We start from the raw sequence: 15,380 nt of genomic DNA, 5'->3' as shown, positions 1-15,380 counted from the left end.
CTCACGTTTCGCGAGTCGTGACATGACGCAGTTGTCACTTGCATAATCGGGCAAGCATTGCATCGCGAGTAACTAAAGTTTACCATTTGCACATCTTTTTAAGTCTTACCAGTTTGAACATTCAAGCGACTTTAAACAATTCAGTACGCGCGTGCTCTCTGAGAGATGGTTTTCTTTGCACACATACATAAAGCCGCCTCGCAAACAGGCAGATGACGACATTCAAGTTCACAAAACAAACAAACAGTTGTTGATTTAAAAGATAAAACTATGTTTTCGTGGAGATGCCCTGCCATGTTAGTCGTGCTGCCAGTGGAAGAATATGGTACACGCACATAGCTGAGCTTGCAAACTGTGGCTCCTTTGAAGCGCAAACGTTAAACGTTGACAACATAACTCACTGGAAATCCAAAATACTTCCACACCGGTGACTTCAATGAAAGAGTAGACGGTTCAAGTTCTGTCGATGGGTCTCCTGCATCTGCAGTTGCCATGCTATCTTTTGACTGGCTGTAGCTAAGTTAGAGGAGGTTAACTCGCAGCACTTCAACACGCGTGTTTATTTCCGTGACATGGACGTGACATGGGGGCGTGAGAGCATCGACGATTCCATTTTTTTATTCAAAGTTCGAGATTGTGACTTTTAATTTCGATCGATTTCGATTTAAAATCGAAATCGTGACACCCTTATTAATGATGGTGACTGATGAGTGCACAGCTGAATGTAATTAGTATCCATGACAACAGATGAGTGACGAAGGCAGGTGTATTAAACATAACGAGTCAAAAATTGAGCGTCAGCGTCAGTTCTGGCAGGCCAGGTAGTCAAGACGCTGCTAATGCTTTGCTATCAACACTGTCCCGTCAGCTGATCTGCTCCAGCTGAGCTGCATTAGCTGATTAACTCCCCTCGCTGCTCAATGGCCAAAGCTCAAACAAGGTGCCCTATTTAAAGCTCATTCACCTTGCTCATACATGCTTGCTGCTCGCTCTGCTGGTTTGCTGCTCGCTCTGCTGGTTTGCTGCTCGCTCTGCTGGCTCGCTGCTCGCTTCTGCTGCCCGCCACCTCCCCAGCTCCTCCTTATGCATAACGTGGCATTTGCTTATGTCATGTTGCCTGCTCTGTTCACAGGGGGATATTTTAGCTCTCACAGTCTTAAACCGTGTGAGCGTTCCCTAATGCTGCTGCTGCTGTCCTCTGACTCTCTGCTATTTCATGGTGCTCATGAAAGGTCAGAGGACTCCCTGAACAGAGCCATACCGCCAAATTTTAATTCAGGAACATCAACTTGTTTGCAATCTATTCAATAAAATTCTTAAATTATTTTTTTGTCTGTGTGTTCTTGACTTAATGGACCTGACAGAACTACATGAATGTGACACTCCATAAGGCTGCACTCCGCTACTGTTTTTTTCTGAGATTCTTGATTAATCAGATTTGTATGTTTTTTTTTTTATTGCCAGAGCATCCGAAGCATGTGTGATCAGCCATCTTCTGAACGAGGGCGGGGAGCAGTAGCTTATTTGCATTTAAAGGGACACACACAAAAACGTCATGTTTCCACTCACACCCAAAAAGGGGCAAATTTGACAAGCTATAATAAATTATCTGGGGGGTATTTTGAGCTGAAATTTCACATTCTGGGAACACCATAGAATTATATTACATAGTGAAAAGGGGCATAATATGTCACCTTTAAATTGAACCTATTATGCTTTTTTTTCAGATATTACCTTTAATGCAGTGTTTAATATAGCGTTTTGTGAATGAAAAAGGTCTGCAAAGTTTCAAAGATGCACGATAAATAAAATGCACGATAAAGTGCACGATAAATAAAGTTATTGTCTCCCAAAAGAAAGAACCCATTCTGAACTGCCGGAAACATTTCGTCAGTAATTCCAGTCTCACTTCCTGTTACAAACCTACATAGGGTTTGTAACAGGCACACTTTTGCGGACTTTTGATGATCGCTCTCCACGGCAGACCTGACAGTTGAAGTGTCGTTACATCTGGTCAGAAAACGTAGTTGTGACAAGGCAGTCTGAGCCTGACTATTTCAACGCATTCTCATCCTTTGGCGTCATATAGGTGACGCCATATGACAAAACGGCGAAATACTACGCACATGGCACCCTTTAGCGTGAATATAGCACGCACTGTGATGGGTAGGTTTAGGTGTGGGGTAGGGTCTGCGTCTCATATTCACGCTAAAGGATGCCAGCCAACTTTATGACGCCTTGGGATTGCGTGTTATATTCACGCTAAAGGGTGCCATGTGCGTAGTATTTCGCCGTTTTGTCATATGGCGTCACCTATATGACGCCAAAGGATGAGAACGGGCTCACTATTACATCTTAATACAAATAAATTTGAACAGAGTTCAACAGAAAAATATGTCGACTGTACACGTTGCTGCCTTTCACAGTTTCACAGACCTTGAGAGTGGCTTGGCAGTTCTGCAAGTGTTTATTGGAGTTCTCAAATTGATATAATAATATTTTTAACTGTGACTTTAACTGTTTCTGCGCTATGACAGGCCTCATGGATCGATATTTTTTAAATACATGTTGGTGATATATCAACCTTTCAACAAAACTCCTTTCCCTATAAATCATTAAATATGCTAATTAAAAACAAATTGCCTAAATTTAAACTTTCAGCACCAGTGACAAAACAAACTGCCGGTGTTGATACAACATACATTCAAGTAGTATTTTACAAAGTTGGTGAGATAAAAAAACAACATATTGCTTCTCAAATGCTACCCGTGCTTGTTTAGAATCTGTTGATCTTTCAAATCCGAAGTGATGCATAAATGTGTCTGATAATCTAATATAATATAGATATATTGACATATATCTATTAAAGGTTGCTTTTCCATTTATATCCCTCTAAAAGCATATTTAAATGAGTTTGTACTGAAGCAATGCACTGCTTTTACCTTTACTCTCTGAGTAGGATGACAGGACAGAGTACTAAGTAAAAACTATTGAAATTTTAACTTAAAACCAAAAATGCACACTGTCCACTCAAGTGGACATCTGAAAATCTCTTTGAAAAAATGTGAGAACAAAATAATAAGTTAAAATCTTTTTTTTCATGCCCCAAGAGCAATAAGAATACATAGAGGGAAAAAAAACCCTGAGGCTGTGATAACTCATGCATGAAAGGGTTAATAGTGTATTCAGGATCGGTTTTTCTATTCCCTGGGATTCGAAACCCATGACCTTGGCATTACTTAGTGCCATGCTGTCAAATATGAATGACTTAAAAGCTCTTCAACACAAAAGAATGTGAAAGCATTTGACGGTCATTTAGAGACATAGAACATTTTGACAGGGGATGTCACCTTGTGCGGCCGGACCTCGCTGTGACACCGCATCAGATTGAGTGATGCGCTCAGAGGACAGGAATAGTATTTTGGATGCACCGCGTGGGGGTTGGTCAAACGCTTTATGAATATCACATAGAACGCACGAGTATGATACACATTAGAATAAGAGTAATGTTTGGAGTGTGCATGCTGCACTTTCAATGGGGGGGGGCTGGGCGCTGCAACATACCGCAGTGCTTGAAGCTTTCAGCACACCCACTCCATCATCTCCTCTCTCGCTCATACTCACCCACAGTGCCCCTCTGTCTTTTATGTTCCTGTACCATTCTCTCTTTCTCCAACACATGCTCCTCCCTCTTTCTTCTGCCCTACATAGACTATTTCCTCTCCTTTACACTGCTTACACAACACCACTCTCCCGTCCTCATATACACACACTATGAACAGATAACACACACACATGGCCTACACACTTCCCCTAATGTAGTAACACGCACAGTCAAGCTTTGCTGTACCAAGATTTATCAGCTTGTCATCAAGCCCAGCAGGAAGACCAGTCTTGTCGAATGAATCGATTGCCCATTGCACAGGGATTAGTTGGGGAAAATTTACCAGAATGTTTTAATTAAAATCTGTAATTAGACCTAACTTCTTGCCTGGTTGACTTCTATTACCTCATTAGGATTATTTAAGGATCGTATTCAAGCAGTTTTATTTGCAGTGGTAATGTGTTTCCTATTGAAAGAGGAAGTTATAGGGCAGGACATTTTGAAGGACATGCCTATAGTCCTTTAGGCTACGTCTACATTAAACCGGATACATTTGAAAATGTCTTTTTCGTTTCAAAACGCTCTCCATCCACACTAGCGTTTTCAAGCATTTTCCAAATGTAAAAAAACAACAAAAACCCCCGCTAAATTCACCTAACAGCGAGTGTTTAAACCCTCATGAAAACTCACTGAGATGATACAGACGGAACAGGCATCATAAAGTTCTCATGCTATTCTTCAGACAGGATCATTTTATTTAACAAAATATCTCACCATTCACTGATGTATCCAGGTCGCACTCACTCACCATTATATATTTAGTCTAAAACGCAACTGCTCTCATGTTTTGCTGCAGTAAAGCAATTGCGAGTACATTTTCTGCCCTCTTTGCAGGACTGTGATATAAAGATTGTACAAAGAAACATATATTTAACAACATTATGAAAGTGAATGGCACATAACAGGCACAATACCGCTATACACATATCTATCGATTCAATAAGCGTTGCAAGACTGAACCTGCGTACCGTTTTCAAATACCTCCGTTTTCGCAGTCCACACTACAACGCAAAAACACCATTTTCAAAGTTATCCTCTTGGGAACGAGTTTACAAAAAGCTACGTCTTCGCATGACAAAAACGTTTCAGTGTGGACGGAAGGCCAAAACGGAGAGAAAAAGATGCGTTTTCAAACGAAAACGTATTTGTGTGGACGAGGCCTTAGGTGATCTGTTTCTGGGTCACATGCTAGAGAAAACAAAGGAGCATTAGCTAGCATTGCAAAGCACAACATGATTTGCTGTTTGCTATTGCTAGAATTACAATGTACTTATAATTGAGGTATAATTAAGGTAATTATGTATGTTGTTTGTTGCATGTATCACAACAGTTCATGAATGAAATGTCTGGCGAGTGGCGCTAAAATGCTAAAAAAATGTAGCCTTATGAAATAATGTGCCACCTACACTAATGCCTAAACCTTACTGATAATGTTATCAAAAGCAAATATGAGATAAAAACGCATTTTCTAAAGCATGCCATACCATTTTAGCTTGCTTCTACAAGTTCTTTTGTCATGACTCGTGTTTCAAGGTCCACATCGCAATTTCAATCCTGTATCAGGTGAGCTACTGAGCAAGTTTACTAAATCTGAAAAGCTAAACATGGAGCTGACACAAATCATGTGATCAAAATTAATGCATTAAAGGTGACATATTATGCCCCTTTTCACAAGATGTAATATAAATCTATGAAATTGTAGCTCAAAATACCCCCCAGATAATTTAGTATAGTTTGTCAAATTTGCCTCTTTTTGAGTGTGAGCAAAAACACACCGTTTTTGTTTGTGTCCCTTTAAATGCAAATGAGCTGCTGCTTCCGCCTCCTTCTGAAGAGGCCGGTTCTTTACATGAGCTTCAGATACTCTGGCAATTACAAACACACAAATAATTTAAAATCTCAGGAGTAACCAGTAGCAGAGTGCAGCTTTACGGAGAGACTCAGGAAGACTGCAACTTTTAGACGCACAGACGTTTCTGAATGGTTAGTGGATACACTTATGTAGTTGTTGTGGAGTTACATTGATTCATCTCATCGTTGTACCATCATGTTTAACTTTTACACAAGTTGACACAGTTCCCTGAGGTCTTTATAAGACAGCTGTGACATTTTTTGTTCAAATAGTGTTCTGTACTCGTCTGTGCAGCAACGACAGAACAGTTTGCATGCTTTGCTCAAAATTTTGCTTTAGGATTGGTTAACGTTACACTGTTGTCGCTTGCGAAACCATATGGCAGCGCATGGGTGGAAACATGCAGATTAAGAGACTGTAATTTTATAATAAGATCCCCTTCCTACGTCAAAAGGGGAGCGAAATCTGATCGGCTTATTTTTTGACATGCTTGCAGAGAAAGGTTTACTAAAATAAAGTTACTGTTGTCACTTTTCACATTTTCTGGGTTGTTAGATGCACCGGGGACCCGATTATAGCACTTAAACACAGATAAAGTCAGATTTTCATAATATGTCCCCTTTAATGTACAAATCATGCACTATGGTAAACATGTTTTTAGATCATAGCATAGTGTTGTGCAAAGAACTGCACAAAAATAAATATTTTTTAATCAATAATCTTCTCCTGTAATCATAATAGTGTGAAAAGGAATGAAAGTTGTTGGTGTTTTACTGCATGTAACATTAACTTAAGCTGATGACTGATGTATGTATAGATACATTTTTGGAGGTTTACAGATTTTTCTAACGAGAGGTTGCATTTAGATTAACTCAAAGCTAATAAAAGCTACAAAACTAGAAACCTTAAAGGGCCACTGTCCTGCAGTGTTTAGCTCCAAAACACCTGCCTGAAAGTTTCTAGCAATCCTAAAGACCGTGATTAGCAGGTTCAGGTGTGTTTAATTTGAGTTGGAGTTGAAATCTGCAGGACAGTGGTACTCCGGGAACTAATTTTGACACCCCTATTTTATAGTAAGACATGGCGCCCTCTACTGGCCCTCTAAGCTGATAAAAAAGGCATTTAAGCGGGGGTTAAGGTGCAAGGGAAGGGTAAACAGTATACATATAGATGTAATTACTGAAAAGAATTACAGATGTAATTACATGCAGGTAATTATAATAATAAAAGTACAATGTAAAAACATGTATGTACATAATAATTGCATTGTTTCAAATGATTGATTTAAATGTTAGCACATACAAGTTAAAGACACTTTATAAAGTGGGACCAACAAAGCTATTAACATTTGATAATTTGTGCTGCTGATGTGTTGATATGATATCTTAACTATTGATATAACTAACACTCTTTATTACTTTTTATTTCTCATTATTTCAATAATAAAGGCTATCTTGTAATTGATTATATAAAGAACCCTAACATAAAATAGAAGTAGGCTATAATCACCTAGATCTTTAAACACTACAGCCAGTAATACAGTCAAAACTAAGCGTTGTACACCTTGTAGTTATCCATCAAATGAATAATAAAATCATTGTTTGCCTTTAGTAATATAATAGGTATATGTTCTAATGCTGGATTTTGAGGTTACACAATAGTCCAATCTGCACTGTCCCAATAACGAATCACCCATGCAGATTTGGTAACATGCCTTCAAATTAAATGATTTCTGAGTATTTTGTACAATGCAAAAGTAAATAACTGGATTTTTATGCAGACATCATATTTTAAAATGGCTACTTACCATATGTGCCGAGTGTCCCAAAGAGAAACTTAATGGGATGTTAAGCCAAAAGCCTCAGAAAAGCACTATATTGTCTAAAATCTCCTCTCTTGAGGTGCCTTTAAAGAATACGCAGTGGCTTCAGTCGTCCGGCGTTATTCACAGTAAACTGACTCAGAGTTGAAGATCAGCTGATGCAGAAGCAGAAGAGAACATACATGCAGGATATTTCCTCTGCTCACTCAGCCCTTTAATATTTTACTGCTGTACTTACCAGCAGTGTCTCCTGATTGGCTGAGCTGCTGCACAGTAATGTATGCTCTTGCCTTTAATTGGATGGAGACAATTTATGAGGCCCGTCCAGCCAATATTCCTGTTCACTCTACTTTGTGTTCTCTCTCTCTCTCTCTCTCTCTCTCTCTCTCTCTCTCTCTCTCTCTCTCTCTCTCTCTCTCTCTCTCTCTCTCTCTCCCTCTCCCTCTCCCTCTCCCTCTCCCTCTCCCTCTCCCTCACACACACACACACACACACACACACAAAGAGAGAGATAGAGAGAGGATAGCTGAGCTGTGCAATATCAGAGGAAGCGCAGGGGATGAATGACATGTAGACTAAAAAATATAGATGAAGGCAGAAGAGAGAACAAACTGTTAACATTTACTGTAACTAGCTTTCATCGAGATCAACATACTAATGAGGAAAAGCACAAGGAATCAATAATATATTAGCAGTTCCACAATAATTAATTTTGAGAGTGCAGAAGTGTGACTGTATTTGTGTGTGTGTGTGTGTGTGTTAATAGGAGGAGTCTTTATGTACGATTATGGATTATTTAAATGTTCATAAAATAGATTCAAAGGGTCATGATAGGACAAAAGATACTTGCTATAATAAGTGTATGTTGGCAGTGTTAAGTGTTCTTGCAGTAAATGGTAAAATAATCTGCGTGAACAGTGCGTTTATGATTACAATAATAAAAAAATATATAAGTGGATGAGACCGGAAGCCTCTACACATTCAGGTTACTCTATCAAAGTTACGTTAATAACAAGGTGAATACGCATACGACCCGTGTTTCTCACTTTAAAGGGAACAATGTAATTTTACAGGTTTATCACTCAGAAAAGGTTTTGAACATTTGGACATTTACCAGGTGAACAGCATTTTTTTTTTTTTTTTTTTCAAAATGATAAATTAAGATGATTTCACTGTGATTTTTTGATAGATGAGTTTTAGACTCTCTCACTATTCTGTTGTTATCTGTGTGACATCAGTTTGTGTGTCATCAGCCTAAACAAGTTGATTTCTGTCAAATGTTCTCTTACGAGAGGTTCTCTCGTATTGCGTAAGTTTAGCTTACGCTACGGGAAAGATTCATAGTGTCTTCATAGTGTCACAAAAGTAGGGGCTGTAGGCTGACTTCCCTGATTTTTCATCTCTTCAGTGAGCTCTTCGCATCGCTGGATCTGAGAGAACCTTGCAAACCTATTCCTAAAAGAGCGCGAGTGTCTTTTAAAAGATGCCTCGCACTTCCTGCGGCTCGTGTAGCACCCCGCTCAGCGTCGGAGACCGCCATGTGATCTGCGCTCTCTGCCTGGGCCTGGAACATGCAGAGCTCGCCCTCGCGTCCGGGGGCTGCGAGCTCTGTGAAGCGCTTCCGCTGTCGACCCTGCGGGCTCGACTCGAAGCCTTCAACCCCAAAGCAGTCACTTCGCTCTCTGTGGGACCGCGCAGGAAGAAGCCCCGTTCCCTGAGACAGCCGGAACCCGTGGCCACAGCGACGCGCTCGCCGGAGAACCTCCCTCGAGCCTCGCTTTCGCCTTCCCCGCCTCCCCTCACCAACGCGCAGCTGCCGCTCACGAGCCTCACTGCCATCGCATCTGAGGATGAGGCCGAGGGACACGCCACGAGAAACTGCTGCTCCATCCTGGCATCAGACAGCGAGGAATGGTCGCTTCACTCCGCCTCCTCGTCGATCCAGGAATCCAGCCGTCCCCGCGCTGGAGCTGACGCGGAACTGATGCGCCTGCTGACGCAGGCTGTAGACCGTCTCGGGCTCGAGTGGTCGCTGCCGAAGGAACCCACGCTGAACAGGCTCGACGGCTGTTTCCTTCAAAGTCGCCACTGTGCAGCTTCAGCGAGCAGGCCCGCTCCATTCCTGCGGGAACTTCACACGGAGCTGACGAAGTCATGGAATGCACCATTCTCCTCGAGACTTCAGTCCCAGGCCTCCGCGTCGCTCTTCCAAGTGGACGGCGCCGCCGAGAAAGGGTACACGGCTATTCCCCCTGTGGAAGAGGCGGTCGCAGCGCACCTTTGCCCGTCCTCCCTGAGATGGCGGTCACGGTCAGCCCTCCCGTCAAAAGCCTGCAGAGCAACGTCCGCCTTGGTCGGCCGCGCATATGCCGCCTCCGGCCAGGCCGCGTCTGCTCTCCACTCCATGGCTGTGCTACAGATCCTGCAAGCCGACCTCCTCCGTGAATGGGATGAGAAGGGCCGGGATCCAGCTGGAGTTACAGACCTGAGAAGCGCGATGGATCTCTCTCTCTCCGCGCCACCAAAACCGCAGCTCAACCCATTGGACGAGCCATGGCCGCGTTGACTGTAACAGAGAGGCACCTCTGGTTGACCCTCGCGGATATGAGGGAAACTGAGCGAGCCAGCACAGCCTCAGCCTTCGCAGCGACGTCAGGGCGGCCGCCCTAGGTCGCGCTCAGACAGCCGTCACAGACCGCCGCCCCTCAGAGGGCCTCGGCAAAAGATCACGCTGAAGCCTGAGCACGCAAAGCCCTCCTAACAAAGAGAGACGCTGCGGCCGGACCGCCGTCAAAGTTTATTTCCCTGTCAGTCCCCTTCAAACAGGCTACTGCAGTGGTTCATTTAGCAGCCAACGAGCCGGTTTGTTCACCCTCTCGCCTGCACACAAACGCCGTTTTCACGGCGACCCAGAGAAATCTCAGAAAGAGTATTATGTCTGGTCCGGCTCACGCCGTTGGTGTTTTAAGTGTAGTGAAAGTGCCCACGCCCCAGTGTTCACCCCTACACACAAGCACTTCAAATCTCGTGTCACTCACAGAGCACACTCTCATAAAGCGCAGAAAAGCCGCTCGAGTGTTGAATGTAAGAAATGTGTCCACAGGTCTGTGCCCACTATCTGCCCGCTCTGTTACACGATCAAGAAAGCAGGTTATGAATGTAAGTCTCATGCCCGCCAGAGAGCGTTCACGCTTACTAACACAAACCTCACCCTGGGCGCCGCCCGCGCGTTTAAGTGTTATCACAAAACGCAAGGCATTAATAAGACGCTCCCCATCCATTTCGATCGGGGCGTCAAATACACTTGTAAGTCTCGTGCCCGCGCACACGCGCTCACGCTTACAGGAAGCTTTTCCGCCCAGAGCCCTGCTCGCGCGTCAAAAAGTGAGAAGAAAATGTTCCCCATCCCTTATGATTGGGACATCTCACATAAATCAGCCGGTTTCGGTTTTCAGCAAGCAGCCATTGGCTCCGGTTCAGTCTCACAAGCCCGCAAATGGCGGCGATCTGAACCCGGAGGCCATTCGCCCCCTAGCGAAGCTGCTGTGCAAAGGGGCTTTAGAAAAGGTTCCGCCTTCTCTGAGCGAGTCAGGCTTTTACAGCCGATATTTTCTCGTACCCAAGAAGGACGGAGCCTTCAGACCTATCCTAGATCTGAGAAATTTGAACAAAGTGCTTGCAAAAAAGGCCGTTCAAAATGCTTACGACCAGGAAAATCCTCGCGCACATTCGCCCGAGGGACTGGTTAATTTCTCTAGATCTGAAGGATGCCTATTTTCAGATTCAGATAAAACCCCGTCACAGGCAATTTTTGAGATTCGCCTTCGACGGTCAGGTATATCAATACACCGTCCTGCCGTTCGGCCTGTCTCTAGCACCCCGTACATTTACGAAGTGCATGGACGCGGCGCTCGCCCCCCTGAGAAGTCAAGGGCTGCGAATAATGAACTATCTGGACGAATGGCTGATTTTGGCACAGGTAGAGACAGAGCTGCTATCTCACAGAACAGTGCTTCTCAGTCACCTGGAGAGCTTGGGTCTCACGGTCAACTGGACCAAGAGCTCATTACTGCCCAGCCAGTCAATTTTCTTTTTAGGAATAGAACTGGACTCGCTGACCATGACGGCTCGTTTATCGACACAGCGCGCGTGCCGTGTTCGCCATGTTCGCCATCTTTCCAGAAGGGCAGCTTTCTCCCTTTGAAAACATTTCAAAGGATGTTGGGCTGTATGGCATCAGCTGCAGCGGTGCTTCAGCTGGGCCTACTGTGCATGCGCCCGCTCCAACGCTGGTTGAATGCTCGCGCGTCCTGCCGAGCTTGGGTTTCTGGCGGCCAGAAAATCAGAGTGACTCAGACCTGCATAGCGGCACTGCAGCCCTGGTTAGTGGCCGACTGGTACCAGCAGCGAGTGATGATGGGAACCATCTCTTATCGAAAAGTCATTACGACAGACGCGTCCAACTCGGGTTGGGGCGCGCTGTTCGAGGGCAGACCGGTCTTCGGCCAGTGGTCAGACCAAGAGAAGTGTTTTCACATAAACTGTCTGGAAATGATAGCGGTCGAGAACGCGCTGAAGCGCTTCCTCCCGTTTATACAGGACCAACATGTTCTTGTCCGCTCGGACAACATGTCTGTGGTATCCTATGTAAACCGTCAGGGTGGTGTCAGATCCAGAAATCTCTGCAGTCTGACGGAACGCCTCCTTATTTGGTCTCAGATGCACCTGCGCTCGCTGAGGGCGGCGCATGTGCCTGGCCATTTGAATGACGGCCCAGAAAAACTGTCCAGGGACAATGTTCCCCCAGGGGAATGGTCCCTGCACCCCCAAACGGTCCAGAAACTGTGGCGCCTATTCGGCAGAGCGGAAGTCGACCTATTTGCGTCAAAAGACAACGCTCAATGCCCGACGTTCTTCTCGAAGGACGAGCTGGCCCAGGTTTGGCCCAGCCTCCCGCTATATGCTTTCCCTCCGGTCTCTCTGTTACCACAGGTGATCAAGAGATTCAGGGAAACGCGCCACTCGGTGCTCCTCATAGCCCCGCGTTGGGAGAATCAGACTTAGTTCCCGGAACTAGCACGGCTGTCACACACAGCTCCGTGGCCGATTCCGGTGAGGACAGATCTCATGGCTCGCGGTGCGATCTGGCATCCCCATCCAGAGAGCTGGTCTCTGCACGCATTGTTGATCAACGGTTACTCGTTGCCCTGCCAGAAGGAGTGATGAACACGATCACGCAGTCTAGGGCTCCTTCCACGAGAAGGCTCTACGCGTCTAAATGGTCGGTCTTCTCCGGATGGTGCACCGACAGAGGTCTGGACCCACGGACATGCGGATGTCCGTGGGTCCAGAGCTGCTGGATAAGGGGAGGTCCCCATCCACGCTCATAGTATACGTGGCGGCCGTGGCAGCGTTCGCAGAATCGACGCACGGCCAGTCACTAAGAAGACATGAGCTGGTCATCTGCTTCCTTAGAGGAGCTAGAAGGATGAACCCGCCGCGCCCCCCGTCGGTTCCTATGTGGGATCTTTCTTTGGTCCTCGAGGCCCTGAAAGCCTTTCCATTTGAACCACTAGACTCCGTGGGGTTGAAATATCTATCACTGAAAACCGTCTTTCTGACTGCACTGTCGTCAGTAAAACGTGTGGGGGACCTGCACGTGCTGTCTGTCAGCGCGTCGTGTCTTGAGTTCGGGCCGAATGACTCTAAAGTCATCCTCAGACCTATACATGGCTATGTTCCTAAAGTGATGGGCACTCAGAGCGCAAGTTATTTTGCTGTCAGCTCTGCCAGCATCTGACAGCGAAAGTGATGTGAATCTACTCTGCCCTGTCAGGGCGCTGAGATTTTACGTTACGCGCTCCGCCTCCTTCAGGCGTTCAGAACAGCTTTTTGTTTCGTTTGGTGGGCGCACCAAGGGTCTCGCCTCCTCGAAACAGAGCCTGTCCAGATAGGGGACGCTATAGCAGCTGCTTACGCGTCAAAAGGTCTGTAATGCCCTCTGGGCATCAGGGCTCATTCCACGAGAGGCGTGGCCTCGTCGTGGGCGTGGTCCAGTGGGATTTCTATCCATGACATATGTGTAGCGGCGGGCTGGAGCTCCCCGTCTACCTTTGTCAGGTTTTATAACCTAGAAGTTCCTGCCTTGCAGGCTAAGCTTTTGTCAGTTTGAAGGAGATGTGTATTCTGCCCAGATATCCCTGCTCAGATCACTCTTACGTGACTCAGCTCTCCTGGTTGAGCTGCACTAGTAGGGTATGTGCCAGGTGCCTATACAGACCAGCGCGCTGCTTTGTATTCCCTACGTGTGCTTATGTACGAGTGGTGGCCCGCGTGTCTGGCCACCTTATTTTTTCCACTTATGGGATTCCCCTGAAAGTTCGGGGTCTCATGGTGGATGCTTGGCGCGCACGGCATTGACAAAGTGTTCCCGTAGCGTAAGCTAAACTTACGCAATACGAGAGAACCTCTCGTAAGAGAACGATACTCGGTTACTAACGTAACCTCGATTCTCTCTAGAGAGGGAACGAGTATTGCGTAACCGGACGTGCTCGCGCCACGAGCGACTTCGCTTCAGTCGACGAAAAACCAGGGAAGTCAGCCTACAGCCCCTAATTTTATACGCTAAGCCACGCCCATTCTGGCGGGCTGTGACGCTATGAAGGCGCGGGCGCCCTTCATTGGCCGTGACGTCACGCCGGGCTCACTGGTAGGCTGCAGCAGTTGCCGCAGGGCAGCCAACGAGCACGCGAGATGGCCTGCTCTAGGTCTGCTAGCTGCTGCACTGCGTTGACAATGAATACAAAATTAAGGATAATTTTTTGGCTTCAATATCTCGAGAAGATGAATCTTTACGAGAATTCGTAAGCTAAACTTACACAATACTCGTTCCCTCTCTAGAGAGAACCGAGGTTACGTAAGTAACCGAGTAACGTTTTCTAGCATTTTATCACTAGGCTAAGCTAACTTTGAAATACATAAAAGGACAGAAACTAAGCTACTATATTTCACCACTAGATGGCGATGTCTAATCTTTTGTTGTTGTGGGAAGGAATAAGGTTGATCAATGAGAAAGAGGATAGTGTTAATTCCTGGGCTGGCCGATGTGAAATAAAATATTATTATTATTATTATTATATTATTATTAGTACTGTTTTTAATTTTATTATATATTATACTATTTTATATGACATGTACAGTATGCAAGACATTGCCTTTTTCTTAGGTTCTAGTGTAAGCTCTTGCAATGCTACTAGCATAATACTGTATATCTACAGCTATACATGTCATGTAGCATATGTGAACAATATTCCTTTTTGACATTTTTTTTCTGAGCCTATATGATATAAATATAAATCAGCAGTAGTTATTTTCTCATGAAAATAACACACTGTCATTAATAATTAAAGACAATGATTAATTATGAACTGTAACATTGACCTAAGCATTAAGCATGCCTCTAGCAGTTAAAACATAAAATAACATTGTGCTGTGCTGTAAATTTTTTTTTTATAAAAATCACAGGTCACGGATTGCTTATATTAAAAAATATGGGTCCTAGGAAAATATGATAAGCAACTTCGTTTCTTTACATTTATGGTCATTGTTTTCTCCAATGCATTGATTGACACTGTCTGCCAATAGCCAATAAGTGCTGTAGCGTAATTCGTCCTCGTAATGCTAATCCATTGCGCCGCATCATCGTGTCCAATGGTGCGAAGCAAGCATAGCAGTGCGAGCCTTTTCCTATTGAAGTTGAGCGTGAGAGTGAAGCTAAACTTCTATAGGAATGAACTGAAAACACTCGCTCTGCTTCGCGCCAGTGGACACGCACCGACACCGTATTCTTGGCTTGCTTATTGAGAGTTGTTTAATGAATCCGCTGCATTTATCAGTCCTGGGGTGCACACTTGTTTTACATGTATTTGGCGCTCCCTATTGTTGCAGGTGTATTATAGACGTGTGAAAGTCCAGCCCGTTCTCATCCCAAGGCGTCATACATGTGATGCTTTGGACATTTCGTCGAAATCTTACGCACATGG

At 44.8% G+C, this 15,380-nt stretch overlaps 1 protein-coding gene across 2 annotated transcripts in view; it reads right to left on the bottom strand.

Moving 5' to 3' along the window:
* The window catches only part of syt2a (synaptotagmin IIa), a 105,411-nt gene extending 97,760 nt beyond the window's left edge, over positions 1-7,651 (bottom strand). Inside the window, exon 1 of one of the 2 annotated variants that reach the window (XM_056238361.1) lies at positions 7,577-7,651. The gene's annotated coding sequence lies outside the window, so the exon portion shown is untranslated. Of the gene's footprint in view, positions 1-7,323; positions 7,549-7,576 lie in introns of those variants that run through there. The other variant, XM_056238360.1, reaches the window with a different exon arrangement.
* Positions 7,652-15,380: the final 7,729 nt, after the last annotated feature.

The sequence above is a fragment of the Rhinichthys klamathensis genome, unplaced genomic scaffold (genome assembly GCF_029890125.1).
Source record: "Rhinichthys klamathensis goyatoka isolate OS25496 unplaced genomic scaffold, OSU_Roscu_1.1 h1tg000521l_1, whole genome shotgun sequence".
Taxonomy (NCBI): Eukaryota; Metazoa; Chordata; class Actinopteri; order Cypriniformes; family Leuciscidae; genus Rhinichthys; species Rhinichthys klamathensis.
The sequence above is the reverse complement of the archived record's forward strand: the minus strand, read 5'-3'. Positions and strand labels throughout refer to the sequence as shown.